This window comes from Pteropus alecto, unplaced genomic scaffold (assembly GCF_000325575.1).
Source record: "Pteropus alecto unplaced genomic scaffold, ASM32557v1 scaffold121, whole genome shotgun sequence".
NCBI classification, from domain to species: Eukaryota; Metazoa; Chordata; class Mammalia; order Chiroptera; family Pteropodidae; genus Pteropus; species Pteropus alecto.
In genome coordinates, this window is record NW_006434369.1 from 2,627,802 (window position 1) to 2,645,907 (window position 18,106).

The following is an 18,106-nucleotide window of genomic DNA, read 5'->3' on the forward strand; positions in this document are numbered from 1 at the left end:
GCTGCAGCACCGGTCCTGCTGGAGGGTCCGTGCGGCGTGGTGTAGAGGAGGCTGCCGGCGGTCTGCTCCGCGCCGGGGACACTGGGGAGGAAGGGGCTGGCGGCGACGGCGCCGCTTTGGAGGGAGGAGGAACAGGAGGTGGTGGAAGTGTTCGTGGTGAGGATCTGGATGTACGCGCCCGGGGCGGCGGCAGCGGCGGCGGCGGCGGCAGCGGGGAAGCCGGGGCTGGCTAGCAGTGCCCTTTTGTCCATGGAGGCTGCAGCGGCGGCGGCGACGACTGTCGCCCCCTCCCCACCCCCGGCGGTCACCAGGTACTGCTCCAGGGCGGGCTGGATCCCCTTTCTCATCTCTCGGTTCTGCTCTTTTTATTGCTATAGAATATTAATGTATTGTTTTCAATTTCTTTATTATTTGCAGTCCGAGTTTCCAAGTCTCTCCTTCTCTCCTCCCCGCCCGGCGCTTCCGAGCCCCTTCTCTCTCTTTTTTATTTTTCGGCACCGCACGGGCCCCGGGGGCCAAAAATAATCGGGGATCTGGAGAGAGGAGGGTCCCGGCCGCACGGATATCGGGCCCCAAAGAGGGATGGAGGCGTCGGGGGCGGCCGATGCAACGGATTGCGAGTCGGCAGCGGCAGCCCGGGTGCTGCGGCCGGCAGCTGAAAAATGGCTCCAGGAAGCTGCTGCTGACAATGAATGAAGGGATACGGTTTACGCGCCAAGGTCCTCCCGCGAAACTCAGATTTCCCGCCGGCTTTTCAAATGATATTTGCATATCCCCGCCCCTCAACCCGCGGAGGACCGTTCCCACAGCTCATTGGGTCTCTATCTCCTTACTTCAATCCCAATCGTTGAGCGGGACCGAGACTTGATGGTTTCCATTGGCTGCCATGCATCATGGTTACCGGGGCGACAGGGGTCCTATTTGCATAGCCCTCCTTGATTGGCTGGAATTTTAGGGGGTGGGGCCAAGCCATTTTCTCCCACGGAAGACCACGCCTGGTATAGGCTCCGCCCAGGTGCCCGCCCACCAGCCAGGCGGGCGCTGCTGACCTGGGCAGGGACTCCGCTCCTTGCCGACTCAGTGTCGGTCTATTCTAGAGCGCAAGTTTCGCTTTTGGAAATTGTCAAGGTGACCAAGGGGACACCTTCGGGAACGCTCTTTCCTTTGACTAGTCAGTGTAGGAGATGAACAACTGGAGATTCTCCTATGTGACTAAGGCAAGTTGAACTATGCGGACGATGCCTGGCAGGTGGAAACTGAGCCCTTTAAATCATGGGTTTCTCCCTTCCTGAAATCCAACCAATGCCGCGGCGAGAGCTGATCCGGAGGCCGACGCTGATAGACAGAAGCATGTGGGCAGATAGAATTGTGAGGACAGAGGGTTGGACTGACCTGAAAGCGAGCACTATTTAGTTAACATTCCAGATCATTCCTGGTAGCTTCATTATAGGCCTGGATTGGTTTTAAGTAAAAATTAACTCTAAATGTTTTGTTGAGTGAAATCTCATAAGTGTTGGTCCGAGTCTAGCAAACACCTCACACTGGCCCAAAAGCACCTAGGTAAGTTAATCAAGGCTAACCTAAGATTCATCTGCGGGTTTCTAATCAGCCAAGCAGTAACCCAGAGAAGTACACGCTTCCCTCCGTGATGTTTTGCTCCCAACCAGTTCTGCTGCAACAGCCCTTTACAATCTGTTTCATAGCAAGTTACCTGCCAAAGCAAACGCGACGACCCAAACTTATTCCAAGATATTTAAATAGAGCTTTTTTTTAGTAAACTAGGAATTGTCACCAAAAAAAAATATTAAGTTATTGTCAAATTGACATCTATATTGGTGCAAGTATTCGTGGTTCTTAAAATTGAAGACTGCACCTGTGAGACTGAGCAGGAACTTCTGCAGGAATGTGGGGGAGAGGTGTACTTGTCAGGTCATCATATACAATTCCAGTCGCTGAGAATTGTACAAAATATCTGCTGAGTTGGTGTTTACTGGGTGATGAGGATTACAATACCTCAAGCCCCTTCCCAAGACTTTATTTTTATTATCATTATTAATAATAATTCCTGAACACTCATATATACTCAGTCTTATGCAAGGCCTGAAAAGATGTATCAATTCAGGCTCAGGACTGAATTGGGACTGAAACTCCTAATGTTTCAGTCCTGTTACTTTGTTGGAAACAAAATGAGCTATTAAATCTTGCACCAGGCAGAATATGTTGGTCCTGCACTCAAGCTAGTTAAGGATCCATGGCCTAGTACTCAAATATCTATGGACCCAAACATTTATAATAGAACTGGCACCAATTTTAGGACATATTTATTAGGTGGTACATCAATTCCTGGTTGGGTTAGAGGCTAATGCATTAGCAACTTCCTTGATATTGTTCTATCAGTGTTGTTTTCCACTGTGGGTCACCGTGGAGAAAACTAATGCTGTAACTACTTAGCTATTACCTGCTGCAGAACATCGCTGGTAGCATGCATTTGGTGGTGGTGAGGGTTGTGGGTGAAGGGTGCTGCAGCATAGTCATTATAAACCTGTGTCTTCAGATTAGAGGCAAACCTAGGATTTGGGACTGTGTACAAGATCCCTGCTAGAACTTGCACAAGTGATTGCAATAAGATGACTGACACAGCCACAGAGAAGCAAGTGTTCACAGTCCAGATCCATACCTTTGATTCTGATTTAAAAAGCTTTGAAATATGTACCATCTTTCCTTAGCCAACATTATATTTTTTAATATAGGGTATTTGGCAGAGAAACAGATATTTTGACCTTTTATGTCTAGTGACCCCAGACTGAGGAGGTGGAAGGAAGAGTTCAAAGAGAGAAGAGGTATTGGAAGATGAGATGCTAAAATTTGAGGTAAGCTATTTGTGAAGAGGTAGCGTGCTCTAGTACAAAGATAATGGGCTTTGGAGCCAGAGTAATCTGGGTTTACTAGCTATACAACTTTAATTTTTAAAAGCCTGTTTTCTCATATATTAAATGGGAACCCATATTGCAGTACCCATATTGAAAGGTTATGATGAAAAGAGACAATAATAAATATAAAGTGCCAGGCATATAGCAGGTGCTCAATAAGTGGCAGCTATTTATGCTACTACTTATTCGTGTAGTTGTGCTTTGCATCTTTTTGTAGTCCAATCTGATTCCTAGTCTCTAATCTTCCTATTGCCCCTGGATATCCACTTGCTGTGGCAGCTTAGCTTTGTCTGAGAGTAGCAACACAATTGTGTCCTGGTTAGTACGGATTATAGAATCCTGACTCAAATTCAAGGTCATAAAATAAAGTCAGCTCTGCTGTTCATCTCACTTTAACCTGCTCGTCTGTTAGTGGCCAGCTGCTGGTTGGTTCCTAAGTCTGAGCCCTCCTAACCTTCCCTTAAAGGTTAGACTACTCCAGCACTAGAGCCAGACTGCTCTTGCCAACATTTCCCCCTCCTTTCCCTTGCTCTGAATTGGACTGTGCATTTGTTTGAATGGTGCCCCCCCTTATATGTCTAAGTCTTAGTCTCTGGAACCTGTGAATGTGACTTTATTTGGAAAAACGGGCTTTGCAGATGTAATTAAGAATCTAGAGGTAAAATCATCTGGATTATCTAAATCCAATGTCAAGTGTTCTCATAAGAGACCAGAGGATAGACACACAGAGTGGGAAAGAAGGCCATGTGAAGACAAAGGCAGAGATTGTAATGAGCAGCCACATGTCAGGGAATGCTGACAGCCACCAGTTACTGGAAGAGTCGAGGAACAGAATCTTGCTTAGAGCCTCTGGAGGGAGCAGATTTTGGACTTCTGGCCTCTAGACCTGTGATAGAATAAATTTCTGTTGTTTTCAGTTACCCAGTTTGTGGTAATTTATTATGGCAGCCATAGGAAACTAATAGTCTGTTAGCCTGCCTACCTTAACCTTGAAACCTCTTAGCTGCTATTCACCTTGTTGTGTGTTGCTGCCAAGATATCATTCCTTGCTGGACACCGATGATACTAATTGCCAGCCTGGGCTAGGGCCTCTGTTAAAGATTTTTTAAAGTATGACTTGCTGACTGCCTGGCACAGACTCACCTAAAGAGCTTGTAGAAATGCAAATTCCTGAGCTTTATCCCAACCTAATGAATCAGAGGGCCCCAGAAACTCATTTAACAGGTCCCTCCAGGTAATTTTTTTGAGCACTAGAGATTGAGGGCCACAGTCAGTTGTATGACTTTGGGCTTCTTCCCATTAATTCCCATTGCCATAGCTAGAATGGCGACGCCTGTTCCTAGAGGCCTTGATGGGTGTTTCTAATTTTCCTGCCCCTTATCATCCTGCCTGTTCACATAACCTCTGAATTCCTATCTCTACCCCAAGTGTATGTGTGTGTATACACACATATACACATATATACACATACATACACACATATGTATGTATAGACATACATACTATTATGTAAAGACATACATACTATGTATGTAAAGCTCAATGTTACAATGTTCTCTATAAGCCTTCATTTTCAATTTCGAAATACAATTTTGCCAACATCCAGAAGATATATCTAAAAAACTCCCTTAGATATATCTAAGAAACAATACTATTAAACAGTTGTGTGAGAATACAATATTAAATCTTCAAATGGAAAAATTGTAGGCATAGGAGATTAAGGAAACTGCTTACAAGCCTGCAAGTTCTTCGGAACATTTACAGTTTAAATTGTGCCTCTAATTTAGTTCAGCCAAATCTGGTTGCCACATTGGATTTAGAGTATGTAGTTTTAAATTTTAGAGTCTGGAGAAGACAAGTTGAAGACTTTAAGGATTTTATGTCGCAATTCAGTAAGTTGCCCACATAGAAATAACATTCTCTATTTTATCTTCCTGGTTAGAAAGAAAGGAATGTGTCCTTAAGCCATTACCACATCAAACACTAATAACAAAATTTCTAGGTGCTTATCCTAGAAAATTGACCAGTATAGTTATTATAGATAGTGGTTTAGATACCAGTGTAGAGTTTCTTGTCTCTAGTTCTTTGACCAGGAAGGTACTATTTGGATGGAGCTTCTGTGTTTTAAAATAAAACTAGGATGGACTTCCGTCATAGAGCATTGCTCTCAGTCACATCTACTGAATCTGAATCTCTGGTTGGAGTCTAGTAATCTGCATTATAAGCAGGAAAACTGTGATTCATGTGGTCCACAGAACACCTTTTGAGAAAGTGCCATGCAGGCATCCATGACCTAGCAATCTCTTTCCTAAAAATTGGCTTCTTAGGCAACTATGGCGTAGAAAATTCCCGTGTGGGTAGTATATTTTGAGCAACTGTTACCATTAACTTAGACTTTACGTGATTGCAGTTTACCTCTTTTACTAAAGCTCTTCCTGCTCCGTTAACAAGTCATGTGATTCAGACAAAATATACTAGATGGTTCAAAAGAAGGTTGTTATCTCAAAGGTGTGTGTTTCGTTCCCTTTTGAAACAGATCTTCATTGTAACGAAAAATACAGATACAGAAAACCAAACAAAACAAATGTATAGTTAAATGAATTATTAAAAGGTGAACATCTTTGAAATCACCACCCGGGTCAAGAAATAGAACTTGATCTGCCCTGAATTCCCTTTCACATACCCCATCATCATCACAATTCCTTCCCTCCCCGCAAAAGTAACTATTAGCCTGATATTTTGTCTTCACTTCTCTGTGTTATCTTTTAATTTTAATCACTCAGATATACATCTCTAGGAATAATAGTTTAGTCTTGCCCATTTAAGAAACGTTAATAGTCTTCTAAATTTCTTTCAATCTATGGTTCCTCATTCGTTCCTTTCACTTACCTTGGAACTTATCTTGAAGAATGTAGTGAGTTGAATAATGGCCCCTCCCGAAAGATACCAGAAATGTGAATTTGACCTCATTTAGAAAAGGGTCTTTACAGAGTAGTTAAGGTAAGAATCTTTTTTTTTTTTTATGGTGACATTGGTTAACAAAATCCAGTAAGTTTCAGGTGTACAATTTTATATATATATATATGTTAATATAGTGCATTTTGTGTTCACCTCCCATAGTTAGATTTTTTTCTGTCACCACATATTTGACCCCTTTTACCCCATCTACCTCCCTCCTCCCTCCTCTCCCCAAGGTAAGAATCTCAAAATGAGATTATCCTGGATTAGAGTGGGCTCAAAATCCAATATCGTTTATTTTATAAGAGAAGAGGAGAGAAGATTCTGAGAAGAAATCATGTGAAAACAGGCAGAGACTGAAGTTATGTGTCTACAAACCAAGAAACACTAAAGATTGCCTGCAGCCACCAGAAATAGGAGAAAGATGGAATAGATTTTCCCTGAGAGCCTGCGGAAGGAACCAGTCCTGCTGACATCCTAATTTCGAACTTTTGGGCAACTCCAGAAATGAGAGAGAATAAATTTCTGTTGTTTTAAGCCACCAAGTTTGCAGTCATTTGTTATAGCACCTCCAGGAAACTCATTTAAAAAACCTGGGCCATTTAACTTGATAGCCTGGATTTGGCAGTTTGCATACTCATGGTGCACTTGGCCATTCTCCTTTGCATTTCCTGCAGATTTGCAGCTGGATCCATAGTCTTGGTCAGACTCAGGTTTTTTCCTCTGGCAAATCTGAGGCATGTAATGTCTGCTAATCCCTTTTCTGTTATCTTAGCAGTTATTCATGTTTCTTTCTTTTTTCTTATAATATTTTCATATAAGATTTCTTCTCACTACTTTTCTGTTACTCATTTGTATGTGAAATTAGTATTCTTGGACTTCTAGAGTGAGGAGTGTTTAGATAAATTTGTCTACCTTCACAGAGGTCCATCTTCTACTGTTATGAATATGGAAGCTTACTTTCTGAGATTTCCTTATTATGCCCCCTCCACCTCCTACTTTAGTCTACTCTAGACCATCCCTTTGTCTCTCTTGTCCCTGTTCTGATCAGTTTTGGTTCCATTCCCAGCAGTTCCTCCTTAGCGTCTCCCTGTTTTAAAAGTGAGCCCTTAGGATCTGTTCTGAGAGGTCTACGGATGAGACTGCTGTAGTCCCTTCAGACCTTCCTACTGTGGTCCCTTGTTCTTGTCTGTTCCTGGCAGGGGCACAGAAACCCCTGTCAGTCTCAGCTGCCATTCCCAGTGAAGACTACTTGCATCCCAGTGAAGATCTACTGACTCTTTGGGACTTTTCCTATTCTTAGGTCCAATAGGCACTGCTTAGTTCTTTCCTCCCTCCTCACACATAGGTGCTAATACCACACAGCCCTTTGGCAACTGGTGGTTTGTCCCCCTTCACTCATATTTTGGGATTTGTGGGGCTACTTTGTCAACCAGTTTTGTTGTAAATATCGCTTGTGGATTTTTGGTTTTTCTATCTAGATGTCCTTCCTGTCTTCACATGGGGTAAGGAGAGATGAAAGGATGATGCCACCTCACCACCATCTTCAGATTTACCTTTCCTTTTCTTTTAAACATTACATTCAATGACAAACTACACTGGATTGTCATTGAAAAAAACTCCCATTTCCACAAGTGTTAAGGGAAAGGAAAGCTTTGAGCTATTTTCTTTTCAGTTTTTCAGAAATAACTTGAAAATGCGAGCTGAAGAAGAGAATGGAGTCAAGATGGTCAATTCACTTAGGCAATGATTAGAATGAGTTCTGGAATAGGAGGAAGCAGAGGAACACAAGTTACCTTTTCATAGTTGGTAGTCTGGTCGCACCTCTTTCTCGTGGGTTTTAAATGAGGAACATCGTTGTTAGTGTATCACAAATGGGCCTGTGGGTAGAAAATTACTTTTGCTCTTCCGCCTTGGTTTCATTGACAGCACTTCCTCTTGTTTCCTGTTCTGCCCCTTGACTTTCTGGATTTCCTTGAAGGCATCAGTTTCTTCTTTATTCTCTTAAAAATCTCCTCTTGATTTAAACAAATTATTATTATTGTAAAATATATGTAATATTTATCATTCTGATGACTTATAAGTGTAAAATTCAGTGGCATTAAATACATCCACCATGTCGTGTAACCATTGCCACTATATCTATACCCAAAACTTTTTTATTATCCCCAATAGAAGCTCCATATCCATTAACAGTAACTCCCTGCCCCTCCCACCAACCCCTCAAACCCCTGGGACTCACAATTCTACTTTCTCTCTCTATGAATTTGACTACTCTAGGTACCTCATAGATGTGAAATTATATAATATTTGTCTTTCTGTGTTTAGCTTATTTCACTTAGCATAATGTTTTCAAAAGTCCATCCATGTTGTAAGATATATCAAAATGCTGGATAATATTGCATTGTATGTATATGTTACATTTTGTTGATCCAGTCATCTGATGATGGACTCTTGGGATGCTTTCGCCTTTTGGGTTTTGTGAATAATGTTGCCATGCCTTAGTATACAAGTCCCTGCCTTTCACTCTTTGGGGTATATACCTAGCAGTGTGGAATTTCTGGGTCATGTGGCAGTTCTATGTTTAACTTTTTGAGGAGCTCCCTGGAGAATCTTGACCTTAGCTACAACTTCAACTGTGGTCAATGTAGTATTGTTCAACAGAACTTTCTACAACACTGAAAATGTTTCGTAATTCTGCACTGTCAAATATAATAGCCATTAGCCACATGTGGCTAATGATCACATGAACTGTAGCTAGTGTGACCAATGAATTGGATTTTTAAGTTCTACGTATTTACTCATTTTTTGCAACACAGTATTAGAACTATAGTCACCATGTTGTACATTCTATCTCCATGACTTATTTATTTTATAACTGGAAGTTTGTATGTTTTGACCCCCTTTACTCACTCAATTAATTTAAATTCAAATTTAAATAGCCACACGGGAGCCGAATCAGACAGCATATATCTATAAGCTGTAACTTCTTCTAATTCTGTATTTCCAACTTGACCATTATTCCTGAGTTTCAAATACCTACTTCCACTATGTTTTCCCTAACATTTCCTTAATTCACATGGTCTTTCTTATGTGAACTGTTGCTGTAGACTCCAAATTTATTTCCTAATGTGAAGTTGGCATCAAATTCTAATCATCTCTACTGCCAAAATGATCTTGTCTATTTTATCCCAGACATTTTAATTGGATCTAAACTATCTCCACGGGCAATGAGAGTTAAGTGAACGTTCTAAAATGTAAATCCAACAAACTTTAAAATGCCCAATTACCTGAAGAGTTAAGACTAAATTTCTTATCTTAGCCTACAAATTCTTAGGTTATCTTTCTAGTCTCATTTATGTTTCCAACAGAAAACAAGCACTCCAACCATCCCAAACTACCTGGAGTTCCTCAAATGCTCTCTCCCACTTCTATGTCTGATATAGCTATCACTCTGCTTGAAAACACCTATCACTTCTTTTCAAAATTAGAATCTATTATTCATCTTTTAAGACTCAGCTCAGGGAACACTTCCTCTGTGAAGCCTCCTCAGATCAACCCTCCCCAATATTATTCATTTAGCCAATAAATGTTTATTGAGCATTTACTTTGTGCCAGACTTCAATTTAGAAACTTCAGATATAAGTGAGAAACAGATAGACTCACAGTGTCATTATCAAGCTTGAAGATATAGGCCAGCAACCAGGGAATTATAATAATGTAACTATATGTTGTAATAATAATTACAATACAATAAATTCGCAATATGAGGCAATACATAGTGCTATCAAAACACTGCAGGACACTTAACCCAGACATGGGGTAGAGTTTTGGGAAGCCTTCCTGGAGGAAGAAATAGGTAGAAGAATGAGTAGGGATTATTTAGGTAATATAAAATGGAAGCAGAGAACATGAATGCATGGCTTCTTGAAGGGAATGAAAATGGCTCAGCAGGGAATTTTGATGAATCTAGTAAACAATCATCAATGAAAAAGTCATTGAGACAGAGGTGAGACATGATTTGGTCATATAAGGACTCCTTTGGCTGCATGGGGAATGCACTGGAGGGAGGGGACTGAAGCAATAGTTTAGTCTGTGATAGGTCAACTGTGGCCCCTGGCCAAATCTGATCCACCCTCTGTTTTTGTACAACCTGCAATTCAAGAATGATTTTTACATGTTTTACGTTTTTAAATAATTGAAAAAAATCAAAAAGGAATATATCCCATGACACATGAAAAATTAAATGAAATTCAAAGTTTGTTTTTCATTAATAAAGTTTTGTTAGATCACAGCCACGCACGTTTGTTTACATATTGTCTATGGTTGCTTTCAGGCTACTAAAGCAGAGCTGAGTGGTGTCGACAAAGACAATTAACCCACAAAGCTGAAAATACTTACCCTCTGGCCCTCTACAGAAAGAATTACCTACCTCTCATCTGTCTGAGACATTGTCGTGAATTAGACCAGACAACCCAGGCAGACTTAGAGGTTTCCTTCTCTCCTTTTCCATAACATGAATTAAAATGATATTCTATTGATTTGTTATTGTTTTCTATTTTTCCGTCTTCCGCTAAACTGTGAACATCTTGACGCAAATCTATTTTCTTTAGTCAACTTCGTCTTTTTGGTTCTTAGCACATAGTACATGCTTAGTAAATGACTGTTGGTAAATAGATATGTGTGGATTATATGAGTATGATACATACAGCTATACATAAAGCATCCACTGCTTTTGCTTGCTGGCCATTCTTCTCCACTGCCAGGAACCATGTGATTTAGTTGAAGCTGAGCCCTTTTGCTCCTATTCTAAGGGTGGGACTGTGATCCAGGACTGTGATCCTAGTAAGTCTTTTCTAGGCCTGTGGTTTTTAATACTTGGCGGTTCACAAGACCATTTTTTCCTTTAGTTCGATTTTGCCTAGAGTTGACTTTACTTTCATCCTGCCCAAAGCTATGGAGATATCCGTGAGGAAAATTGAAAGTTTATCTTTCTAGGTACTCACTAGTCCTATTCTTAGGCACACATATGCATAGGAGGTAGGACCTAATGTCAAGGGCAGACGTGGATGACAGCATTGTGCGTGCTTTTAGAAATGCCCTTGAGGGTAGAGGAAGCCCTAAGAGAAACGACAATGGAAAGGCAGAAGAGCAAATGAGAAAGATGAAAGGCACGAGGAAGAAAAAGAAAGGTAGAGTATGGAACTGTGAGAGTGCTATGGACAATTGCCTCCAGTGCTTTATTTGCATAAGTGAATCTAAGGTGAATGGTAGGTATTTTGGAAGGAATATTAATATTTTGAAGACTGGGTATAATTTAGTAAAGGTAATGATATCTTAATTTGTGAATACAGATTATAAAGCCTTATGCTTTTTGCATTAAAATATTTTAATTTTATAAGTAATATATGTTCTTATTTTAAAATTCAAAAAAAATAGTCACAATAAACAACTAGGTTAGGAACTTTTACCTTCTGTAATACATTTCTAACCTCCTGAAAAACCTAACATAGAGGGTTACAGATATTAAATGCCAAGCCCAAAGTTTCACACCTGCTAGATGACAGAGGTGAATTTCTAACTCAGATGTTCACACTCAATTTGATGGTTCTTCTACAGTTCATGCCACTCTGAAGGGGAGCCCCGTGGCCTATAGATAACTCAGCTCTGAAAATGGGTCACTGGTTTAAACTGAGTAGCCGGCTTCTCCAGAGAGCAAGATCTGGTTTTCATATAAAAGGGCAGATCGCAGATGTTATGGGTTAAATTATGTTCCTCCAAAAAAGATGTGTCGAAGTTGTAACCACCAGAAACTCAGAATGGACTGTGTTTGGAAATAGGGTCATTGCAGTTATAATGAGTTAAGTTAAATGAAGTCAGACTGGAACGGAGTGGGTCCTTAATCCCATATGACCGGTGTCTTCATAAGAAGATAGCTATGCAAAGACACAGAGACATAGGAGAATAGAGATTGGAATGTGTAGCTATAAGCTAAGGAGTACTAAAGCCCAAGCAAACTACCAGAAGCCAGAAGCGGCAAAGAAAGATTTTCCTGCAGGTTTAAGAGAGAGCATGTTCCTTATAATACTTTGACTTCAAACTCTAGCCTCTAGAACTGTGAGACAATAAATTTTTGTTGTTTTAAGCCACCAAGTTACAGCAATCCTAGGATAATAATACACCAGGTAAATTCTACGTAACAAAGGCATATACCTTTGCTAACAACTTATTCATAAATAATGATTACATTGCTTTGGTCAGGATAACATTTTCTGTTGCTATCTTCAGTTGTTCAAAACAAAGCAAAAGCTCTTATGAAAGTCAAAAATATTACAATTTTTATCTTTCAGTTATTCAATGACAGTTTAAGAGTTCAAAGAAAAATATATCCTTGGTTAAAGAGCAAATAATTGGCATTTAATTCTTAAGGTTATTTCCCCTAACATTTTATTATAAACTTTCTTTGAACTCTGTGATTGTTTTATTGGAAACATATAGAGAAATACTTTTACATTATAGGTGTGTGTAAACTTTTTCAACTTAAACTATGGCAGAAAATTTATAAAACATGAATACTACTGAAGTATATGTTACTTTTTTTTCTCTCCTTGCAGAAGAAGCCTTGCAAAAGATCTCTGAATTTTTTTTTTTGTTCAACTAGTTTTGGGTTGGGAATGACCTATATGTATTAGTATGAGGTGACGGTCCCTCCAATTCTAATATAACTTCCATCCTTTGTACTCTGACCTAAAATTCCGTCCCTTAGAATCATTTCTTTGGGCTAGAGAGCAAAGGTTGGAACATTGTCTTCAGAGGTTGTAATAATTCACAGATGACACAGAGAGGTAGAGGATTAGTGTTTAGGTTCTACCTGGCTTTTTTCCCATTGGCTGATTAGCATGGAATCATTAACCTGATCTGCTAAAATTTACCAGTAGTGTTAATGAATCTGGATCAGAGAGGATAAATTCAGTGGTGGAGAAAAAAACAATAAGAGTTCTGAGGGTTGTTGGAGAGACTGATAGACTCTTTACATGGACAATGGTCATTTTCTATTGGGGAAGGGCATTCTCTCCCTTTGACCAGCCAGCTTTAGGAGGGACATTGTGGAGCAGGGAGGAAGGAAGGTCCACCTACCAAGGAAGAGCTAGATCTACCCTGTTGATGAACAGAGGTGGGGAGTGAGTATGAACGCTGCATCATCATATCCTACTAAGGAGGCAGGACACACAGTGGGATCTTGGGGAACAATTTTCTAGGAGCAGAAAGATGAGAATTTGTGCTGATGAGGACATGATGCTGAGAAAGCCCACCTGAGGGAGAATAACGGGAACAAAGGAGAAAGGGACACTCAGGGCCAACTTTCATTTAGCTAATTTTATCTAGAGTTGACCTTATTTTTATCTTGCACAAAGCTGATGAGATATCCACCAGGAACAGTGAAAAGTTTATCCCTTTACAGACCCACTAGTCCTGTTCTTACATCACACGTGTGCGTGCGCGTGCGCGCGCGCGCACACACACACACACACACACACACAATACCTAATGTGAAACTATTCATTCTAAGACAGTCATTATTCTGGCTTCGGATTCCAAGAGAAGATAATTTGTCTGTTGCCTTTAAAATCCTTCCTTCTCCTTGTCTGAGATGACTGAGCAGAGATGACTGGCACCTTTATTGAGTTGTTCCTCACAGGAAGCTTGATATGCTTCTTGAGAATTAGGACATTGTTTTTTATGTTCAGGGATGTCTCCATCCCTGAACATAAAAAACAATATTTGTTGAATATTTGTTGATTGATTGCTTATGTCTATGTTGTCCACCAAGTCATATCTACCAAGGTATGTACATGTAAACATCCTGCTCTAAGACATTCCCTACATGTCATATTGAATATTAAACAAAAGAAAATGAAGCAAAAGAACAAGCACATGTTACCCAGACATACTTTTTACTGCACTGCCTGGTTCAGAAGCAATGGGAGAAATATGAAGCAACTAATATACATCAGATGAACAAATGTTAAAATCTGTGTTTGTGAATAAATGGAAATGACTTTCTGGAGGGAAGAAAGGATGGCAGAAAGGGGATAGGGTAAGAAGGAATGTGCAGAATTATGGGAAGAACATCTGGTTCAGTTGAAGTGTAAAACCTAAAAAAAAAAAGCCGGGGGCCTGGATGTCCAATTTATATTAGTGATAGCTTCATAAGAGCTGGGACTTTGTTTTCACTGCTGAGATCCTAGTGCCACAACAGGTGTGAAAAAATATATATTGAATGAATGAGTGAATGAATGAAACTCTAGAAAGAATTTCCTGCCTATGATTTTTCAAAATCAAAGGGTTTTTTAAAATTTTATTTTATGTTGAATTCTCTCTTCAAACAAAATCTTGAAGAACATAAATAAAGGCACATTGACACTGATGCAAGTTCAAATGGGAAGTCCAGTGATACCATCAGATCATCTCTACCAGTCTACCCTCTTCCTTCTAGATGCTCCAGTTCACTGCATCTGGAAAGGCACCCAGAGATTGTGTTCTTAGGAAAAGTCCTAGATGATTCTGATGCAGAGCCAGGCTTGGACACTGCAGCATCAAGGCTCCCCAGGACACTAGACTGGATGCTCGATAAGAGCAGAGCATCTACATTTGTATTCCTCACAAATAGATGTCCATATTCACCCTAGATCCCAGTGCTATTTTTCCTATTTCTATTACTGCACTTGCATGTTCGTGGTCTTCTAAACTATGCTCAGAGCCGATTTGAGAGTTATAATAGACACTCAGTGAATGTCTGTTGATTTCATCTGGCTTTCTCAGAGAATTTGGGGATATGGCAGAGATATTTTTCCTCTCTTCCTCTGAGACAGAGCTTTCTCCCTTTGAAATGTCTCTTTCTGATATTTTTCTTCACAGTATGCCAGTAGGTGGGGAAAGACAGGCATTTTAATTCTTACTTCATAGATGGGGAAACCAAAGACTAGAAATATTTATTCATTTGCTCCTTGTCAAAAAGACAATTCAAAGCAAAGCTGGGACTGGCTTCCATGGACGTATTTACAGTGATTGGCTCTCTTTAAGCAACAAAAGAAAGATCTTGTCTCAGGAGAGTAAATTAGAACAAGCCCTTACATAAATGTCTTCTCCTTAGCAGAAAACTGGTAATGTATGATTATAATACAATCTCATGATTTTGTTGAGCAATAAACACAATCTTACATTTTATTTCAAAAATTACACACTTTACAATTTTTATACATTTGTGTCCTTCAGCCCTTTTAAAAATACTACTGAAAATCTTCCTCATTAGCAATATTTATATACTGCATTTCCCATTTGTTTTCATCAAGCCTGTTCTCTCAAAGATTCTAATAAGCTTCCTGAATTCCTCTATTTCCTCCCCAGTACCTATTAAAGAACAGACCTCCTCTAAAAGGCACAACATTTAATGTATTAGCTTACACTGTGATTCTCAGACTTTCCAAGATAACCTTGAAAGGGCATCAGCTCTATGGCATTCTCTAATGAATATCATGGGAATGTGCACGTTTTGACCCAAACCATGAGAGGAGTTCCTTTGGAAGTTATCCCAGATTTGGTCCACAGATCATAAGAATGAGTTTATTTATGGACAAACGATTATGTGAAATCTTCTGTAAAAATACAAAAAAAAAAAAAAAATCTAATCATTGCCTTATTCCTGAGCATCTCTTCTCAATCTGAGCACAATTTCTTTCAGTTTTGATCAGGATGTGTGATGCATAACTAATGGGCTTCCCACTGCCATCTGGCAGACAGTGTGAGTTCACAGCTCACACTATGGCAGAAGCAAGACCACAAGCCAAATTTAAAGTAAAAGTGGGCTACAGGACAGTTGAATATATAAGAACAAATTCTTCTTTAGCTCCATAAATTCTTTTGGGTGGGACTACCACCCTTAATGGCTTGTAAATCACTGTAGGCTTTCAGATAGAGCCCTTTACCTGCTCAGACTAAGGTAAATCTGAGTTTCTAAATTGTTTTATTACCAAAGAAAAGTTTGCTTTCTAGTGGAATTTCAAGGCTTTTTTTTTTTAAAGCTTTCTTTAGTTTGAATTATTCTTTCATTACTAATCATTAGAATACAATTTAATTATATTAGGAGGATGGATTCTAAGGACTTTCTAACTCTTGAAAAGATGCTCATGTATATTAATCAATATTCAAAATTGTGTTTACATTTGATAATTATAGGAAAACATCTTAATTGATTTCCTTGAAACTATTGTTACTCTCATTAATTCTTTACCTCAAAATGGGTCACTTCCAAGTAATACTGGAGCAAATGAGGATGCGGGCAATCATAATTACTTTTGGGGTAATTTAAGCTCTTTATAATTCTTGCATGAAATAATTTTTCCCTTAAGAAATACTTACTGCTGTTTTTTTTCACATTATCCTATTCCCAGGTCAGAATTTATCTTTGCATCATATTCACATATGTAGTCCAAATATATTAGTTATTCTTGTGATTGTAAGTCAAGCAAGCCAACTTGAATTTACTTAGGCTCCAAGGAGGAGATGAATAATGACTCTCTTTTATTGATTCTAAAATTGGCATTATAATTTTATGGTGAGGATATGAAGGAAAAGGAACCTCTATACACTGTGGGATGGCAAATAATGTAGCCACTATGAGAAACAGTATGGCAATTTCTTCAAAAATTTTAAAATAGAGCTGCCATATGATCTAGGAACTCCACTTTTGGGTATAGTTGAAGAACACAAAAACACTAATTTGAAAAGATCTATGCACCCCTATGTTCATTGAAGCATTACTAGTAAAAATTAAGATATGGAAGCAATCTAGATGTCCATCAATAGCTCAATGGATAAAGAAGTGTGGTACATGTACACAATGGAATATTACTCAGCCATAAAAAAGAACAAAATCTTGCCGTTTGCGACAACATGGTTGGACCTAGAAAGTATTATGCTAAGTGAAGTAAGTCAGACAGAGAAAGACAATTACCATATAATTATATATATATATATACACATATATATGTATATACATATATACACACACGTATACATGCATGCATGTATATAATTTTTCTTTGAATATTAAATTTGGTAATAGAAATTTATCATACTTTTTTTTCAGTGAAGTATATTCATCTAAGTATAGACAGTGAAGTAAGGCTGGAAAGCTAAATTGTGACTTCTATTATGTACAAACATATATATATGAAATCTAAAAAGACAAAACAAATAAATAAAACAGAAACAAATTTATAGATATAGAGAACAAGCTGATGGTTGCCAAATGGGAGGGGCTGAGGAGATGAGAAAAAAAATGTCAGTTGACATTAGAAAACAAAACAAAAATAAATAAATAAATAAATAAGAAAGATTTGCATTACAATGTTTAGAGCTATCTCTGAAATAAAATGAGTATCAATTGGTAGCACATTATAGTTTAACTGTAAGTGTATTTACATAAAATACATACATAGTGGTGCATCTTTTACTTGATGGTGTCTGAAATGATAGATATGAGAAGACACAAGAGGTTGTAATGCAGCTGAAACTCAGGGACTACTTGAACCAGAAGCTCAAACACTACCGGAATTCTCTCTCTGTGACCATGCTTCTTTCATTTGGCTTGGTTTCATTTGGCTTGGTTTCATTTCTTTAACTGCAGACTGGCATTCTCTGGTAGAGACAGGGCTCCCAAAGCTCTTCAGTTTCATATCTTATGGGTTCCACCACTGAGTCACCAATTCAAAACTACCAGTAAAGACACTCATTATCTTAGCTCGGGTCAGGTGTCTAGCCCCAGACTGGTCACATTTGGCTGGGGAGATGTAGTCATACAAGAGTTAAGAAGAGCAAAAATAAATAAAGAAGATCCTAAAGTAGCCATGTAGATGGGAGTGGTGGTGGGGAGTGCACTTTTCAGGAGCAGAAAAGTCAATGCTGGGGGGACAATGACACAGGTAGCCACCATTGTTATATTTATATTAACAGGTGACCAGTTTTCTTGGTTTGGGAATATTAAATCTTTACCAATTTCCAGTTCTGCACTTTATTCTCCTCACAGCTGGACCCACCAGTTCTCACTCATAATCTCGCTCTCATGTTTATGACAAATTGCAAAAGGGCCAATTCAGGAAAAATAAATATATTTATAGATCACATATTTTTTTTTCTCATTTACAGAGGACAAAAAT

General features: G+C 39.1%; 1 long non-coding RNA gene across 1 annotated transcript; it reads left to right on the forward strand.

Annotated features, from left to right (window-relative positions):
- The first annotated feature begins 172 nt into the window (after positions 1–172).
- On the forward strand, positions 173–6,433 carry LOC107195484. The gene is made up of 3 exons (XR_001516649.2): positions 173–311; positions 418–2,870; positions 6,125–6,433. It is a non-coding gene; the product is annotated as an uncharacterized LOC107195484 (long non-coding RNA).
- Positions 6,434–18,106: the final 11,673 nt, after the last annotated feature.